This window comes from Symphalangus syndactylus, chromosome 16 (genome assembly GCF_028878055.3).
Source record: "Symphalangus syndactylus isolate Jambi chromosome 16, NHGRI_mSymSyn1-v2.1_pri, whole genome shotgun sequence".
NCBI classification, from domain to species: domain Eukaryota; kingdom Metazoa; phylum Chordata; class Mammalia; order Primates; family Hylobatidae; genus Symphalangus; species Symphalangus syndactylus.
This window is the reverse complement of record NC_072438.2, coordinates 44,659,637-44,677,566: the sequence shown is the minus strand read 5'-3', so window position 1 is coordinate 44,677,566 and position 17,930 is coordinate 44,659,637. Positions and strand designations below refer to the sequence as shown.

Here is a 17,930-nt window from a genome sequence, read left to right as displayed (position 1 = left end):
GGCAAGTTACTTAACCTCTCGGCTTCAGTTTCCACTTTGTAAAGTAGGAATAATCATAGTACATACCTATTATTATTATTGTTAACTGACATTTATTGAGAACTTACCATCTAGCAGGCCCTGTACTTTTATTTGGGGGTACTACCTTTGTTTTAACTTTTTTTTTTTTACAATGAACTGTACATAAACTGTCCACTTGTGTTTTGGCATATGAACATGTCTGTGAAACTAAAACACAATTTACCAAACACTTCCCGTCACCCCCAAAATTCTTGTGCCACTTTGTAATCCATCCTTCTCTCTACTTCGTCTCCAAACAACCACTGATCTGTTTGCCCGACTAAACATTAGTTTGCATCTTCTATAGTTTTATAGAAACAGAAGTATGTATTATTCCTGGGCAACATAGTGAGACCCTGCCTCTGCAAACAAAATTTTTTTAATTAATCAAGTGCGGTGGTGCTCACCTGGTGTAACCTGGGGAGGTTGGGACAGGAGGATTGCTTGAGCCCAAGAGGTCCAGGCTGCAGTGAGCTATGATGGCACGACTGTACTCCAGCCTGGGTGACAGAGTGAGAGACCCTGTCTCTAAAAAATAAAACATAAATAGGCCAGGCATGGTGGCTCATGCCTGTAATCTCAGCACTTTGAGAGATCGAGGCAGGTGGATCACCTGAGGTCAGGAGTTTGAGATCAGCCTGGCCAACATGGTGAAACCCCGTTTCTACTAAAAATACAAAAATTAGCCTGGCATGGTGGCGCACGCCTGTAGTCCCAGCTATTCAGGAGGTTGAGGCAGGAGAATCGCTTGAACCCAGGAAGTGGAAGTTGCAGTGAGCGGCAATGGCACTAATATACTCCAGCCTGGGCGACAGAGCAAGACTCTGTCTCAAAAATAAATAAATACATAATAAATGAATACACAGAATTATGTAGAACGTACTCTTTGCTTGGGGAGTGCGGGTAGGGGAGATGTCTGCATTGTTTTGCTCAGCATAATGACTTTCAGATCTTCCCCAGTGCTATGTTCATCAACCGTCCATCCCTTTTTATTGCTGAGTCGCATGCCATTTACCACCTGTTGCCAGACATGTAGGCTGCTTTCAGCTTCTAGATTGTTTTCCATTTTTGGCTATTACATAAAAAGCGGCTAGGAGCCTTAGTGTACAAGACGATGTGGATGTGCATTTTCCTTTCTCTTGGGTAAATACCAAGGAAAGCAGTCCTGAGGCAGTCCTGAAATTTGGCATAGCCGAGGAGAAGATATGTCTCATGGCACGTGGGCAGAAGGACAACTAGCATTGACACTGCCGCAACTCCCACTTTCTCATGTCGTCTCCAGACAGCCCCAGTCCCTGCTGCCACCACAACTCCACTTCTCCTCCCTGTGGTTTCACAGCCCGGCTTCTTCTTCCTACAGGTCATGTCCGCAGTTCTTTTCCCTGGGCCACTGTTGATACTTCAAGGCCCAGGTCATGATCTAGCTTCTCTTTGGGACATGAAAAAATTATTCACTTCCTGCTCAGACAAAACAAGGGCATTATTTTAATAGATTCATATGATACTGTTTCTTCCCTTTTAGTGTTAGTTGACATGCAATAATTGTACATATTTATGGGAGACGGAGTGATATTTCCATACATGCATATGATGTATAACGACCAAATCAGGGTACTTAGCAAATCCATCACTGCAAACATTTATCATTTCTTTGTGTTGGGAGCATGCAAAGTCCTCTCTTCTAGCTTTCTGAAAATATACAATAAATTATAGTTAACCGTGTTCACCCCACAGTGCTGCAAAGACCAGAACTCATTCCTCCTAGGTAGCTGTAATTTTGTTATAGAATAATGGTTTTTCCAGCATTTCTAGTCCGCTGAGGTTCATTTGTATGACAGTCAAGACACCAAGGCAAGAGAAAATTAAATTTAATATCAAAGTTCATTGCTTTCACCAATTTTTAACTGTCGCTTCTGTTCCTGGTACCTTCTTTTAAAGAGCCAATGTTTCTTTGTATCAAAAAAATATTATGGCTTTCTGTCATACTCATTGTAGCTTTGCTATAATCACCTTGTAAAATAATGCTTTCAAAGGAAGGCCCTCCTCTGTTATCAGCACTCAGAGTGTCCACATAGTTTCAAATGAATCACAGCTGACTTCTATTTTGGCTGCGACTTTAAACTAGATTATCTCAACTCGAATTTTTAAAATTAACCCATATTTGTTCATTAGATTCTATCAAAAAGATTTAAAATTCATCCCATTTCACAAATGTAAAACAGAACTGCTACCAGTTTAGGTACTAATATGGCATTTGTTTCCAATAGAAAGGCTTTGTATGGGAATCCTGGATGTTTTAAGAGTGTCTGATCTGCTCACTTCTGTGTAGAAATACTGCAGACAGTGGTTTGGCAAAGAGGAAGCATACAACATCATCGAAGTAACATCTTTCTTTGACATAGACCTGGGCAAAGCAGGCTGGAATGAAGTGCTGGCTTTCGCTTCTAGGCTTTTTTTTTTTTTTTTTTTTTGAGGTGGAGTCTCACTCTGTTGCCCAGGCTGGAGTGCCATGGTGCAATCTTGGCTCACTGCAACCTCCACTTCCCAGGTTCAAGCGATTCTCCTGCCTCAGCCTCCCAAGTAGCTGGGACTACAGGTGTGCACCACCATGTTCAGCTATTTTTTGTGATTTCAGTAGAGATGGAGTTTTGCCATGTTGGCCAGGCTGGTCTCAAACTGCTGACCTCAGGTGATCTGCCCGCCTTGGCCTCCTGAAGTGCTGAGATTACAGGTGTGAGCCACTGTGCCCAGCCTACTTCTAGGCTCTAAAAAGGTCACATTGGGTACCAGCCTAGAGATCTTATACTTGGACCAAGAGTGATGATTTCGGTCAGCCCTGTAACAACCTGAACTGCATTTATCCAACTTCATATAAGTACATTATTCTGTTTATAGCTGTACCATATGGTTTGTCATATATTTCTTACAAAAAGTCCAGTCCAGGGCTGGACTCTACTAAGATTTATAACCACTAGTTCTACTTTCTTGAAATTCAAATCATGACTTGTTGACCCAAGATGGCTGAATAGGAACAGCTCCAGTCTACAGCTCTCAGCATGAGCGACGCAGAAGATGGGTGATTTCTGCATTTCCAACTGAGGTACCGGGTTCATCTCACTGGGGCGTGTTGGACAGTGGGTGCAGGACAGTGGGTGCAGCCCACAGAGTGTAAGCTGAAGCAGGGCGAGGCATTGCCTCACCTGGGAAGCACAAGGGATCAGGGAATTCCCTTTCCTAGCCAGGGGAAGCCGTGACAGACAGCACCTGGAAAATTGGGTCACTCCCACCCTAATACTGCGCTTTTCCAAGGGTCTTAGCAAACGGCACACCAGGAGATTATATCCCATACCTGGCTTGGAGGGTCCCACGCCCACAGAGCCTCACTCATTGCTAGCACAGCAGTCTGAGATGGAAATGCAAGGCGGCAGCGAGGTTGGGGGGGAGGGCACCTGCCATTGCTGAGGCTTGAGTAGGTAAACAAAGCGGCCGGGAAGCTTGAACTGGGTGGAGCCCACCACAGCTCAAGGAGGCCTGCCTGCCAATGTAGACTCCACCTCTGGGGGCAGGGCATAGCTGAACAAAAGGCAGCAGAAACCTCTGCAGATTTCAATGTCCCTGTCTGACAACTTTGAAGAGAGTAGTGGTTCTCCCAGCAGGCAGCTGGAGATCTGAGAATGGACAGACTGCCTCCTCAAGTGGATCCCTGACCCCCAAGTAGCCTAACTGGGAGGCACCCCCCAGTAGGGGCAGACTGACACCTCACATGGCTGGATACCCCTCTGAGACGAAGCTTGCAGAGGAATGATCAGGCAGCAACCTTTACTGTTCAGCAATATTCGCTGTTCTGCAGCCTTTGCTGCTGATACCCAGGCAAACAGGGTCTGGAGTGGACCTCCAGCAAACTCCAACAGACCTGCAGCTGAGGGTCCTGACTGTTAGAAGGAAAACTAACAAACAGAAAGGACATCCACACCAAAACCCCATCTGTACATCACCATCATTAAAGACCAAAGGTAGATAAAACCACAAAGATGGGGAAAAAACAGAGCAGAAAAGCTGAAAATTCCAAAAATCAGAGCACCTCTCCCCCTCCAAAGGAATACAGCTCCTCGCCAGCAACGGAACAAAGGTGGATGGAGAATGACTTTGATGAGTTGAGAGAAGAAGGCTTCAGACAATCAAACTTCTCCGAGCTAAAGGAGGAAGTTTGAACCCATCGCAAGGAAGCTAAAAACCTTGAAAAAAGATTAGACGAATGGCTAACTAGAATAACCAGTGTAGAGAAGTCCTTAAAGGACCTGATGGAGCTGAAAACCATGGCACGAGAATTACGTGATGAACGCACAAGCTTCAGTAGCCGATTCGATCAACTGGAAGAAAGGATATCAGTGATTGAAGATCAAATGAATGAAATGAAGCAAGAAGAGAAGTTTAGAGAAAAAAGAGTAAAAAGAAATGAACAAAGCCTCCAAGAAATATGGGACTATATGAAAAGACCAAATCTATGTCTGATTGGTGTACCTGAAAGTGATGGGGAGAATGGAACCAAGTTGGAAAACACTCCTGCAGGATATTATCCAGGAGAACTTCCCCAACCTAGCAAGGCAGGCCAACATTCAAATTCAGGAAATACAGAGAATGCCACAAAAATATTCCTAGAGAAGAGCAACTCCAAGACACATAATTGTCAGATTCACAAAATTTGAAATGAAGGAAAAAATATTAAGGGCAGCCAGAGAGAAAGGTTGGGTTACCCACAAAGGGAAGCCCATAAGACTAACAGCAGATCTCTCTACAAGCCAGAAGAGTGGGGGCCAATATTCAACATTCTTAAAGAAAAGAATTTTCAACCCAGAATTTCATATCCAGCCAAACTAAGCTTCATAAGTGAAAGAGAAATAAAATCCTTTACAGACAAGCAAATGCTGACAGATTTTGTCACCACCAGGCCTGCCCTACAAGAGCTCCTGAGGGAAGCACTAAACATGGAAAGGAACAACCGGTACCAGCCACTGCAAAAACATGCCAAAATGTAAAGACCATCGATGCTAGGAAGAAACTGTATCAACTAATGAGCAAAATAACTAGCTAACATCATAATGACAGGATCAAATTCACATATAACAATATTAACCTGGCTGGGCATGGTGGCTCACGCCTGTAATCCCAGCACTTTGGGAGGCCGAGACCGGCGGATCATGAGGTCAGCAGATCGAGACCATCCTGGCTAACATGGTGAAACCCCGTCTCTACTAAAAATACAAAAAAAATTAGCCAGGCATGGTGGCAGGCGCCTGTAGTCCTAGCTACTTGGGAGGCTGAGGCAGGAGAATGGCGTGAACCTGGGAGGCAGAGCTTGCAGTGAGCCGACATCGTGCCACTGCACTCCAGCCTGGGCAACAGAGCAAGAGTGTCTCAAAAAAAAAAAAAAAATTAATCTTAAGTGTAAATGGGCTAAATGCTCCAACTAAAAGACGCAGACTGGCAAATTGGATAAAGAGTCAAGACCCATCAGTGTGCTGTATTCAGGAGACCCATCTCATGTGCAGAGACACACATAGGCTCAAAATAAAGGGATGGAGGAAGATCTACCAAGCAAATGGAAAACAAAAAAAGAAAGGGGTTGCAATACTAGTCTTTGATAAAACAGCCTTTAAACCAACAAAAATCAAAAGAGACAAAGAAGGCCATTACATAATGGTAAAGGGATCAATTCAACAAGAAGAACTAACTATCCTAAATATATATGCACCCAATACAGGAGCACCCAGATTCATAAAGCAAGTCCTTAGAGACTTAAAAAGAGACTTAGACTCCCACACAATAATAATGGGAGACTTTAACACCCCACTGTCAACATTAGACAGATCCATGAGACAGAAAGTTAAAAAGGATACACAGGAATTGAACTCAGCTCTGCACCAAGCAGACCTAGTAAACATCTACAGAACTCTCTACCCCAAATCAACAGAATATACATTCTTCTCAGCACCACACTGCACTTATTCCAAAATTGACCACATAGTTGGAACTAAAGCACTCCTCAGCAAATGTAAAAGAAAAGAAATTATAACCAACTGTCTCTCAGACCACAGTGCAATCAAACTAGAACTCAGGATTAAGAAACTCACTTAAAACCGCTCAACTGGCCAGGCGCAGTGGCTCATGCTTGTAATCCCAGCACTTTGGGAGGCCGAGGCGGGCGATCACGAGGTCAGGAGATTGAGACCACGGTGAAACCCCGTCTCTACTAAAAATACAAAAAATTAGCCGGGCGTGGTGGCGGGCGCCTGTAGTCCCAGCTACTCAGAGAGGCTGAGGCAGGAGAATGGCATGAACCCGGGAGGCGGAGCTTGCAGTGAGCCGAGATTGCGCCACTGCACTCCAGCCTGGGCGACAGAGCGAGACTCCATCTCAAAAAAAAACAAAAACCGCTCAACTACATGGAAACTGAACAACCTGCTCCTGAATGACTACTGGGTACATAACGAAATGAAGGCAGAAATAAAGATGTTCTTTGAAACCAATGAGAACAAAGACACAACATACCAGAATCTCTGGGACACATTTAAAGCAGTGTGTTGAGGGAAATTTGTAGCACTAAATGCCCACAAGAGAGAGCAGGAAAGATCTAAAATTGACACCCTAACATCACAATTAAAAGAATTAGAGAAGCAAGAGCAAACACATTCAAAAGCTAGCAGAAGGCAAGAAATAACTAAGATTAGAGCAGAACTGAAGGAGATAGAGGCACAGAAAACCCTTCAAAAAATCAACGAATCCAGGAGCTGGTTTTTTGAAAAGACCAACAAAATTGATAGACCGCTAGCAAGACTAATAAAGAAGAAAAGAGAGAAGAATCAAATAGACGCAATAAAAAATGATAGAGGGGATATCACCATCGATCCCACAGAAATACAAACTACCATCAGAGAATACTATAAACACCTCTATGCAAATAAACTAGAAAATCTAGAAGAAATGGATAAATTCCTGGACACATACACCCTCCCAAGACTAAACCAGGAAGAAGTTGAATCCCTGAATAGACCAATAACAGGCTCTGAAATTGAGGCAATAATTAACAGCCTACCAACCAAAAAAAGGCAAGGACCAGACGGATTCACAGCCGAATTCTACCAGAGGTACAAGGAGCAGCTGGTACCATTCCTTCTGAAACTATTCCAACCAATAGAAAAAGAGGGAATCCTCCCTAACTCATTTCGTGGGGCCAACATCATCCTGATACCAAAGCCTGGCAGAGACACAACAAAAAAAGAGAATTTCAGACCAATATCCCTGATGAACATTGATGCAAAAATCCTCAATAAAGTACTGGCAAACCGAATCCAGCAGCACATCAAAAAGCTTATCCACCATGATCAAGTGGGCTTCATCCCTGGGATGCAAGGCTGGTTCAACATACGAAAATCAATAAACATAATCCAGCATATAAACAGAACCAAAGACAAAAACCACATGATTACCTCAATAGATGCAGAAAAGGCCTCTGACAAAATTCATCAGCCCTTCATGCTAAAAACTCTCAATAAATTCAGTATTAATGGGATGCATCTCAAAATAATAAGAGCTATCTATGACAAACTCACAGCCAATATCATACTGAATGGGCAAAAACTGGAAGTATTCCCTTTGAAAACTGGCACAAGACAGGGATGCCCTCTCTCACCACTCCTATTCAACATAGTGTTGGAAGTTCTGGCCAGGGCAATCAGGCAGAAGAAAGAAATAAAGGGTATTCAATTAGGAAAAGAGGAAGTCAAATTGTCCCTGTTTGCAGATGACATGGTTGTATATTTAGATAACCCCATCGTCTCAGCCCAAAATCTCCTTAAGCTGATAAGCAACTTCAGCAAAGTCTCAGGATACAAAATCGATGTGCAAAAATCACAAGCATTCTTATACACCAATAACAGACAAACAGAGAGCCAAATCATGAGTGAACTTCCATTCACAATTGCTTCAGAGAGAATAAAATACCTAGGAATCCAACTTACAAGGGATGTGAAGGACCTCTTCAAGGAGAATTACAAACCACTGCTCAACGAAATAAAAGAAGACACAAACAAATGGAAGAACATTCCATGCTCATGGATAGGAAGAATCAATATTGTGAAAATGGCCATACTGCCCAAGGTAATTTATAGATTCAATGCCGTCCCCATTAAGCTACCAATGACTTTCTTCACAGAATTGGAAAAAAACTACTTTAAAGTTCATATGGAACCAAAAAAGAGCCCACATTGCCAAGACAATCCTAAGCCAAAAGAACAAAGCTGGAGGCATCACGCTACCTGTCTTCAAACTGTACTATAAGGCTACAGTAGCCAAAACAGCATGTTACTGGTACCAAAACAGACATATAGTCCAATGGAGCAGAACAGAGCCCTCAGAAATAATACCACACATCTACAACCATCTGATCTTTGACAAACCTGACACAAACAAGCAATGGGGAAAGGATTCCCTGTTTAATAAATGGTGTTGGGAAAACTGGCTAGCCATATGTAGAAAGCTGAAACTGGATCCCTTCCTTACACCTTATACAAAAATGAATTCAAGATGGATTAAAGACTTAAATCTTAGACCTAAAACCATAAAAACCCTCTAAGAAAACCTAGGCAATACCATTCAGGACATAGGCACAGGCAAAGACCTCATGTCTAAAACACCAAAAGCAATGGCAACAAAAGCCAAAATTGACAAATGGGATCTCATTAAACTAAAGAGCTTCTTCACAGCAAAAGAAACTACCATCAGAGTGAATAGGCAACCTACAGAATGGGAGAAAATTTTTGCAATCTACTCATCTGACAAAGGGTTAATATCCAGAATCTACAATGAACTCAAACAAATTTACAAGAAAAAAACAACCCTATCGAAAAGTGGGCAAAGGATATGAACAGACACTTCTCAAAAGAAGACATTTATGCAGCCAAAAGACACATGAAAAAATGCTCATCATCACTGGCCATCAGAGAAATGCAAATCAAGAACACAATGAGATACCATCTCACACCAGTTAGAATGGCAATCATTAAAAAGTCAGGAAACAACAGGTGCTGGAGAGGATGTGGAGAAATAGGAACAATTTTACACTGTTGGTGGGACTGTAAACTAGTTCAACCATTGTGGAAGACAGTGTGGCAATTCCTCAAGGATCTAGAACTAGAAATGCCATTTGACCCAGCCATCGCATTACTGGGTATATACCCAAAGGATTATAAATCATGCTGCTATAAAGACACATGCACACGTATGTTTATTGTGGCACTATTCACAATGGCAAAGACTTGGAACCAACCCAAATGTCCCTCAATGATAGACTGGATTAAGAAAATGTGGCACATATACACCATGGAATACTATGCAGCCATACAAAAGGATGAGTTCATGTCCTTTGTAGGGACATGGATGAAGCTGGAAACCATCATTCTGAGCAAACTGTCACAAGGACAGAAAACCAAACACCGCTTGTTCTCACTCATAGGTGGGAATTGAACAATGAGAACAGGTGGACACAGGAAGGGGAACATCACACACCGGGGCCTGTCGTGGGGTTGGGGCAGTGGGGAGGCATAGCATTAGGAGATATACCTAATGCTAAATGACGAGTTAATGGGTGCAGCACACCAACATGGCACATGTATATGTATGTAACTCACCTGCACATTCTGCCCATGTACCCTAGAACTTAAAGTATAATAATAAGGTAAAATAAAATAAAATAAAATGAAAAAATTCAAATCGCTTATTTGAACAACCATTCTCTGTTCTTTGTGCAAAACTGTCTCCTATCAAAGTGTCTTATGTTTGCATGGCCCAACCACCGTGGGGCACCTGGGCACTGCTTCCTGGGCACTAAAAGTCACACATTTACCAACACAATGAAGAATATTACACCCAGAACTAGGTTTCCTGGCAATCAGTTGAGGATGGGTTAGTTCTAGAACTTTATTTCTTTAAAATCCCAGAAAAATATTATTTCAGATAATTTTTGTTTTCTCTTATATGTACATACATATAATTTTTTTTTAGAGATGGGGGTCTCACTATGCCACCCCAGCTGCATTTGAACTCCTGATCTCAAGCAACCCTCCCATCTAAACCTCTCAAGTAGCTGGGACTACAGGTGTGTACCACTGCACCCAGTAATTTTTTGTTTTTTAAGAAGAGCAGAACTCTCTACAAGAGACATCCTAAATAGGAGGCTGTCGCCTTAGCAATTTAAAACAATTAGGGCAAAGGCAGAGTGAGTACTTTCCCTCCAATAGAACCCACATTTTGCTTACCCATCACAATGATAGATGTCATTACATCCCTGATCAATCTCAAGCAAGAAATACCCAGTAATATTTAATGCAACACACAAAGCAAACAGCACCAAGAGCCAGTCTGCCTACAGTTTACTGGCAGGTAGTGCCCTCCTGAGCATTAGGAACTACCAGCAACACCACACATGGCCGAGGCTTCAGACTCCAAGCAGCCACTTTATTCCCAAGCAAAAAACTTCAAATTACAAGTTTTATATGTAACTTTCAAACACCCTACAGTAGCTAGGAAGTCCAGCAGTTTATGAAACAGTAAGAATTGTTATTGTTTTTATGTAATTATTGTTTGTTGATGAAACAATTCTTATTGTTTCATAAACTGCACAGGGCTGGACTTCCTAGCTATTATAGGGAGCTTGTTATTTACATATAAACTTCATGAAGTTTCTTGAAGAAGTGTGTAAGAACACATTACCAGCCAGTACCAGTGGTTATTTCTTGGGGTGGAATAGAGATTGGGAAGTAGAGAGTGGATTTACATTTTATATTTTGCACCCTTCTGAATTGATTGAATTTTTATCATAAGCATTTGTTACACTTAGACACTTAAGAGTGCTTTTTAGGCTACCTAGCATTGAAAGACTGGCTTCTTAGAGAGAAATCCTAAACAGATGGCAGCATGGCCCCCTCTGCTGACGGGATAAATATTCACTCTCTCCCATTTTCTGGCAAGTAATGAGCAAGCAATCCACCTTGGTTCAGACAATCAGGCATTCCTGTCTGGGACTCTCAGTCTCAAAGGAATAATGTCAAGTCACAGGGTCAGAGAGAGCTGACTCTCACAAGGAGGGCAGTGGTGACAGTGCCAGGGACAGCAGTGTCTGGCAGCAGCAGTGCCAGGGTGTTGCCCTTAGCAGGGTATTCCTGTGATGCAACCTTGGCTGTGGTTCTATCTGCCTGACTTCCCTTGGTTGCTGTTCATTTGCCAGGCTTGATTTTCTGGCTTTTAGATTCTGTGAACCGCCCTATGTATGTCCAACAAATTCTCTTTCTGCCAAGGTTGGTCCTTGGAGTCAAAGAACCCTGACCTACAATTTGTTCATTCATTCATTCACTTGCTCATTAGAAAGTATTAGCTGCTTACTATGTGTTGAGAACTGTTTTAGGCCCAAGGATTCTGCAGTGAACAAAACAGATAAAAATCCCATCCCCCAAGGAGGTTCTATTCTAGTGTATCTCACTTCTTCCCAGACCCTGCCCTTCCTTTATCTTTCTCCAGAAGTCTGTTGTACTTTGCAATTTATATTATCCTCCAGCCTTAATCCAAGCTACTCTTTCTCAGCTCCCTTGACATGAAGGATTCAAGGACCTTTCTGGTCTTTCTGGCCTTGCTTTTGAGGTCGTGTCAACTCAACTTTTCAACTCCATGAATGGTCATTCATCATCATTCCATCCAATAGCCCCTAGACTATTCCAGGCACTCTGCTAGGAGTTGGAGATGCAGTGTTGAAGTAGTCACTGCCCTCAAACAGATTCCAGTGCAGCAACAGAGACAAAGGACATTTATGTTGCAGTAACCCCCCCTTATCCATGGTTTCACTTTTTGTGTTTTAGTGATGCAGTACTATATAATAAGATATTTTGACAGAGAGGGAGACTGCATTCACATAACTTTTATTACAATCTATTGTTATAATTGTTCTATTTTATTATTGTTTTTCTTAATCTCTTACTGTGCCAAATTTATAAATTAGACTTTATCACAGTATGTGTGTACAGTAAAAAACATACTATATATGGTATGCGATTCAGTACTATCCTCAGTTTTGGGTCTCCACTGGGGTCTTGTAAAGTAAGGGAGGACCACTGCAGGTCTAAGCAGTGATCTGTACCAGAGTAAAGGAAGGACAGCATGTTATGTGCATGGGAGCATGTGACATGAATACCTTACCTAGTTTAGGAAGGGCCAGCAAAGGCCTCCTGGGGGAAGTGATGTGTAAGCTGAGATCTGAGGGGTGAATTAGAGTTAGCCAGCTGAAGAGGATATAGAAGACTCTGGTCAGAAGGAATAGCACTGTCATATTCTAGAAGTAAGACAGAACATGGCACATTAGGGCAGATGGCAGGGGTTCAGGATGGCGGGGCCAGGAGATGTAAGCCATTTGGAGGGGTAGGATAATGGTGAAGGTAAGACTGGAAGGGAAATGGAGACTCTTATTAGCCTTCCATAGCTTGATTCTCAGACCAATAGGAATCCATGCAACAAGAGCTTAAACAAGGGAGACAGCAGAAAGGTGTACTGTCAGATCTGCAAATTAGAAAGATCGCTCTGGACGCTGGTGGAGTGAATTGGAGAGGGAAAAGATGGAGGCATGGAAGTTATTGAAGAGCCTGCCAAAGTAGTCCAGATGAGAAATACTGTATCTTGGGTTACCAGGGGTAGGAGAGATGAAAAGAAGCAGAAACATTTATTGAATACAATCAAGAAGACTTTCTGATGGATAGCTGGATCTGAGATGATGAAGGAGAGCAAAAAGTCAAAGATGACTCCCAGGTGTCAATAGCCAGGTGGACAGTGAGCCATTAATCAAAAAGAAACAAAATGTTGAAGAGAAAATGACTTTAGTTGAGCATGTTCAGTTTGAAGAACTGCCTGATTGACAGCTGGATTTGTGGGTTTGGCTTTTGGTGCAGAGATCTGAGCTGGAGGAAGGAATCTAGGATCAAAGCGACAGTTACTGAGGTCATGGGAGTAGCAAGATGACCCTGGAGTAAGTGCAATCATGTGGCGGACTGTATTATTGCTACAACTACTCATTGCTCATTTCTAGGGAAGGATTAGATTTTTGCCACCCTGTTAATGTCAGGCTTGGCCATAAGACTTGTTTTGGTCAATGAAATGTGAGTGGAAATGACATGTGTCACTTCCCTTCTGTGCAGGTGCTCCAAGTCCAGCTCAAGGTTCTCCATGGTCTCTTTTCCCTCTGCTATTTCAAGCAGCAATGTTCCAGAGAGAGAGAGAGTCCACTCAGTCAGCTGAGGTCACAGAATAAAGATTATGAGGAAGCAAGCTGTAGCCAACTCACAGTGAGCATGTAGTTAAAGCCAAAAATAAATGTTTGCTGTTATAAGCCACTGAGATTTGGGGGTCATTTGTTACTGCAGCAAAACCAAGCCCACTCTGACTGACACAGGTGGGAAGAAAAGTGGGTCAATGACAGAAGTGGAAAAATGACATTGAAGGGTCCCCAGGGAAAGCAGAGACTAGAAAGAAAGCCCCTCCTACCCTGGTCTCTCCCTCACAGAAACCCCTGCAGACTCTCTCTGCTGGCCAATTCGGGTTTCCACTCCATCAAAAGCAAACCCTTCTTTCCTTTTTCTGCCCACTCTTCTATCTTTTCTTCTGTCGGAAGCCATATGCATCAACTCTCAGGCCTGGGGCACAACCAGGACAGATGATGCAGAAGCAGCCCACCTTTCCCTCTCCTTCCAATCTGTCCCTGCCCTGGCCCAGCCTGTGACTTACTCTCTTCGCTCCCACTAGTTTTCAAGCCATATTGTGGATACATTTCTGGCTACCTTGTTCTTGGCCTTGACCCCAACCCTGCGCCCGGGTTGTGTGGGGAGCCTGATGTCCACGTGCCCGGGTACAGCCTCTGGGACGCCCTGCACCTAGGCAGTCCGTGACCATTCTGACTCATCCTGAGCTTCTGGCCTTGGTCCCTGGATGTCGCCCCAGATGGACAGCTGTCAGCCAGTTGATCTTTCCAGATTCTAGTTGGTCTGACTCCTTTTTCCTCCACATTCCCTAGCCTCAGCCTCAGCATTTGGACCATAACACACTGGATGACTATGGCCAAATCTTCTCACCTATTAGCTGTCTCCCAGTCAGTCTGGAGGGCCACTGCTCACCCAGAACACACAGCCTGTGTAGGTGTCTTTATTTATCCTGAACATGTGCAATACAGGTGCTTCTGCTCGTTTTCAACCTGCAACAACAGGCTGCCTGGATCCCCCACCTTCCAGCCTCCTGAGATGTGTCTCTCCTTTCACAATCGATTAGGAATGAGACTGACGCTCTGTTTAAAAGTGACTTTTTTTTCCAAATTAACAAGACTATGCCACTTTCCCTGGCTTAAGCCCAGTCCCCAAACCAGAGGGCCACCAGGCATCCCAGGCGTGGTCCTATCAGCCTACCCATGGTGATTCCGATCAGAACGGAGGCGAAGACAATGAATCATATCTATCTTTTTTTCAAGTTGAATCACTGTGCAACATTTTGTATACGTGTTCACAATGGTAGCTACTCATAGTTACTGAAAGCTTATTAGACAGCAGATAACATGCTAACCACTTAACATATATTACCTATTTTTTTCCCAGTTCACAAATGGTGAAACTCAGATTTTAAAAGTTTACATAATAAGGAAACACAGCCAGTACCAGTAGGGTTCTATTCTCCGCCTGACTCCAGAGCCTTTTTTTTTTTTATTATTCTACTGTGTGTGTGTGTGTGTGTGTGTGTGTGTGTAAAACACATATGTGTGTGTATACATATAGGTGAATATATATATACACAGGTGTGTGTGTACATATAAACATATGTGTAGGTGCATTTATATATCTGTGTACATGTATATAACTAGGTAAATATGTTGTGAAGGTGTATATATGTGTGTGTGTGTATGTAGGTGTATATGCAGGTATATATGTAAATGTGTGTATAGCTATATATATGTGTGTTTGTGAGTATATATATATATGTGTGTAAAACTGAAAGGGTCAAAATTTTATTATCTTAGGTTAGAAAATAGGTAATACATCCAGTTTTAACCAGTTGGTATCACACCTATTATAATACAACATTCTAATATAAGTTTTTTCGTTTTTTTGTTTTTTTTGAGATGGAGTCTCGCTCTGTCACCCCGGCTGGAGTGGCACAATCTCAGCTCATTGCAACCTCTGCCTCCCAGTTTCAAGCAATTCTCATGCCTCAACCTCCCAAGTAGCTGGGATTACAGGCACCCGCCGCCACCTCTGGCTAATTTTTGCATTTTTAGTAGAGATGGGGTTTCACCATATTGGCCAGGCTGGTCTCGAACTCCTGACCTCAAATGATCTCCCACTTCTGCTTCCCAAAGTGCTAGGATTACAGGCGTGAGGCACCGCGCCCAGCCACAGAAGTTCTAAAATGCTTTTAAAATTACATTTTATGTGGAAGTTGTTTGGGAATGGCTCTGTGAGGAGAGGAGCACTGGGTTCTAGTCCCAGCTTTGCCACTGCCCAGCATGTAGCTTCTGAGTCAAAGGCTCCTATCTGTAAAATGAAGGAATTTGACTTGATGCCTTACCAGGGCCATTCCTGCTCTGAAATGACACAATTCAGAAGAAATAAAATATCAAATCATATCTCTCTTGAAATAATAACTACATATTTAAAGTTGAATAATCCTTGCTCATAAGGGGTATTAGAATGTGCACTTTTAATTTTCTAGTGTCTTTTTCCATCCTGAAAGCCTTGCAATTTATTTTCTCTAAGCATCAATGAGGAATAAAAAATTTCATATGACTTCCAGTCAAACGAATGCATTAAAACAGAGCAATTGTAAAACATTAGTGGTAATTCTTAGTTTTCTGCATAAATTAGAAGCCCCAAAATGAATCAAATTGTATATCCTCTCTAAGTTAAGTGGGATAAACAATGCATCGTGAAAGGAATCAGTTTTAGAGAATGGACAGAAACTATTTTTGTAAAGGCCAACTAAAGGGGCTCAGTGTGGACACACCCTTTAGAAATGATGGGGAGTTAGGTTTCACAGCTCTCACTGAAGATTCAGACTGTTTATTCTGGCAAAAGCCCACTAATCCCATCTTTAGCTGCTACTGGAGGAAAAACAATGACAGATGAGTTCAAGATTTTCTCAGATGATTCCAAATTTGTTAGTCAAAATCCTACCATCCGAAGCTGGTAGGGAAACAGATACAGAATAGAAGGGTTTTAGATCTAACTCATTAATTTGAAATTTATCCATTCTGCTCAGTTACTAGCATCAGAGCAATGTAAATTAGATTTGAGGCACAAGAAAGAGTAAAAATTGTTTCATATTGAAGGATGAGTTTGCAAAACTTCTTGTGTGAATGAATTTGAACAGAAAGGAATAAGAGAAGAGGAAAGGCCGGGTGCAGTGGCTCACGCCTGTCATTCTAGCACTTTGGGAGGCCAAGGCGGGTGGATCACGAGGTCAAGAGTTCAAGACCAGCCTGACCAAGATGGTGAAACCCCGTCTCTACTAAAAATACAAAAATTAGCTGGGTGTGGTGGCAGGTGCCTGTAATCCCAGCTAGTCAAGAGGCTGAGGCAGGAGAATCACTTGAATCTGGGAGGCAGAGGTTGCAGCGAGCTGAGATCACACCACTGCACTCTAGCCTGTGCGACAGAGCAAGAGTCCATCTCGAAAAAAAAAAAAGAGTGGAAAAAGGTCAGGAAATGGTGGGGATAACAGTTCTTCATTCCCAGGAATTTTTTGAGATAGTAGCAAATAAAATACATGAGTACCAGCCAGGTGAGTTGGCTCACACCTGTAATTCCAGCACTTTGGGAGGCCGAGGTAGGTGGATAGCTTGAGGTCAGGAGTTGAAGACCAGCCTGGCCAACACAGTGAAACCCTGTCTCTACTAGACATACAAAAATTAGCCGGATGCGGTGGCGGGCACCTGCAATCCCTTGGGAGGGTGAGGCAGGAGAATCACTTGAACTTGGGAGGCAGAGGATGCAGTGAGCAGAGATTGCTCCACAGCACTCCAGCCTGGGTGACAGAGTGAGACTCCATCTCAAACAAACAAACAAACAAACAAAACAACAAAAACCAAAAAACCCCAAACATAAGTACCCATTGTGGTAAATGGCATAAAGGAGACATGCAAGAGATGGTAACAACCATGTGTTCTCTCATAAACTCAGTATCAAGAAGTCTCCCAATCCATTCTTTCTCCATACGAATGAGAGAGGACATTACTAACAGTATAATCCAGTAAGATTTTCTCTACCTTTGTCACAGTTTTTATCTTTTAAATGTCCCTTAATTTTTCACCTTCTCATTATTTATCATTTAAAATAAGTATGTGTTATCTTAATATATGGAAAATATTTCTTTAGGAAAACAAATATATGCTTAGTATTTATTTCATGCAAAATAAAATCTTCAGATGGCTAAGGCAGATTTGCTTAAAAGTGTTACAGTCCTTCTAGAAAACTGTAACCACAGAACACAGCATTTCAAGGAAAAGTTTAATAACTAGTTTATCCTGACTTTAAAATGTTTAGCCAGGTGCAGTGGCACACATCTGTAGTTGCAGCTACTCAGGAGGCTGAGGCAGGAGGATCACTTGAGCCCATTAGTTCAAATCCAGCCTGGGCAATACAGGAAGACTCTGTCTTAAAAAAAAAAAAAAAATCCAAAAAGTTGGCCAGGCATGGTGGCTCACACCTGTAATCCCAACACTTTGTGGGAGGCCAAGGTGGGAGGATCACTTGAGCCTAGGAGTCTGATGCTGCAATGAGCCATGATCATGCCATTAC

General features: G+C 42.5%; 1 protein-coding gene across 6 annotated transcripts in view; it reads right to left on the bottom strand.

The window, feature by feature from the left end:
* TBC1D1 (TBC1 domain family member 1) overlaps nucleotides 1-17,930 on the bottom strand; it is a 248,220-nt gene that overhangs the window by 189,204 nt on the left and 41,086 nt on the right. The gene's annotated exons all lie outside the window — the stretch shown is intronic.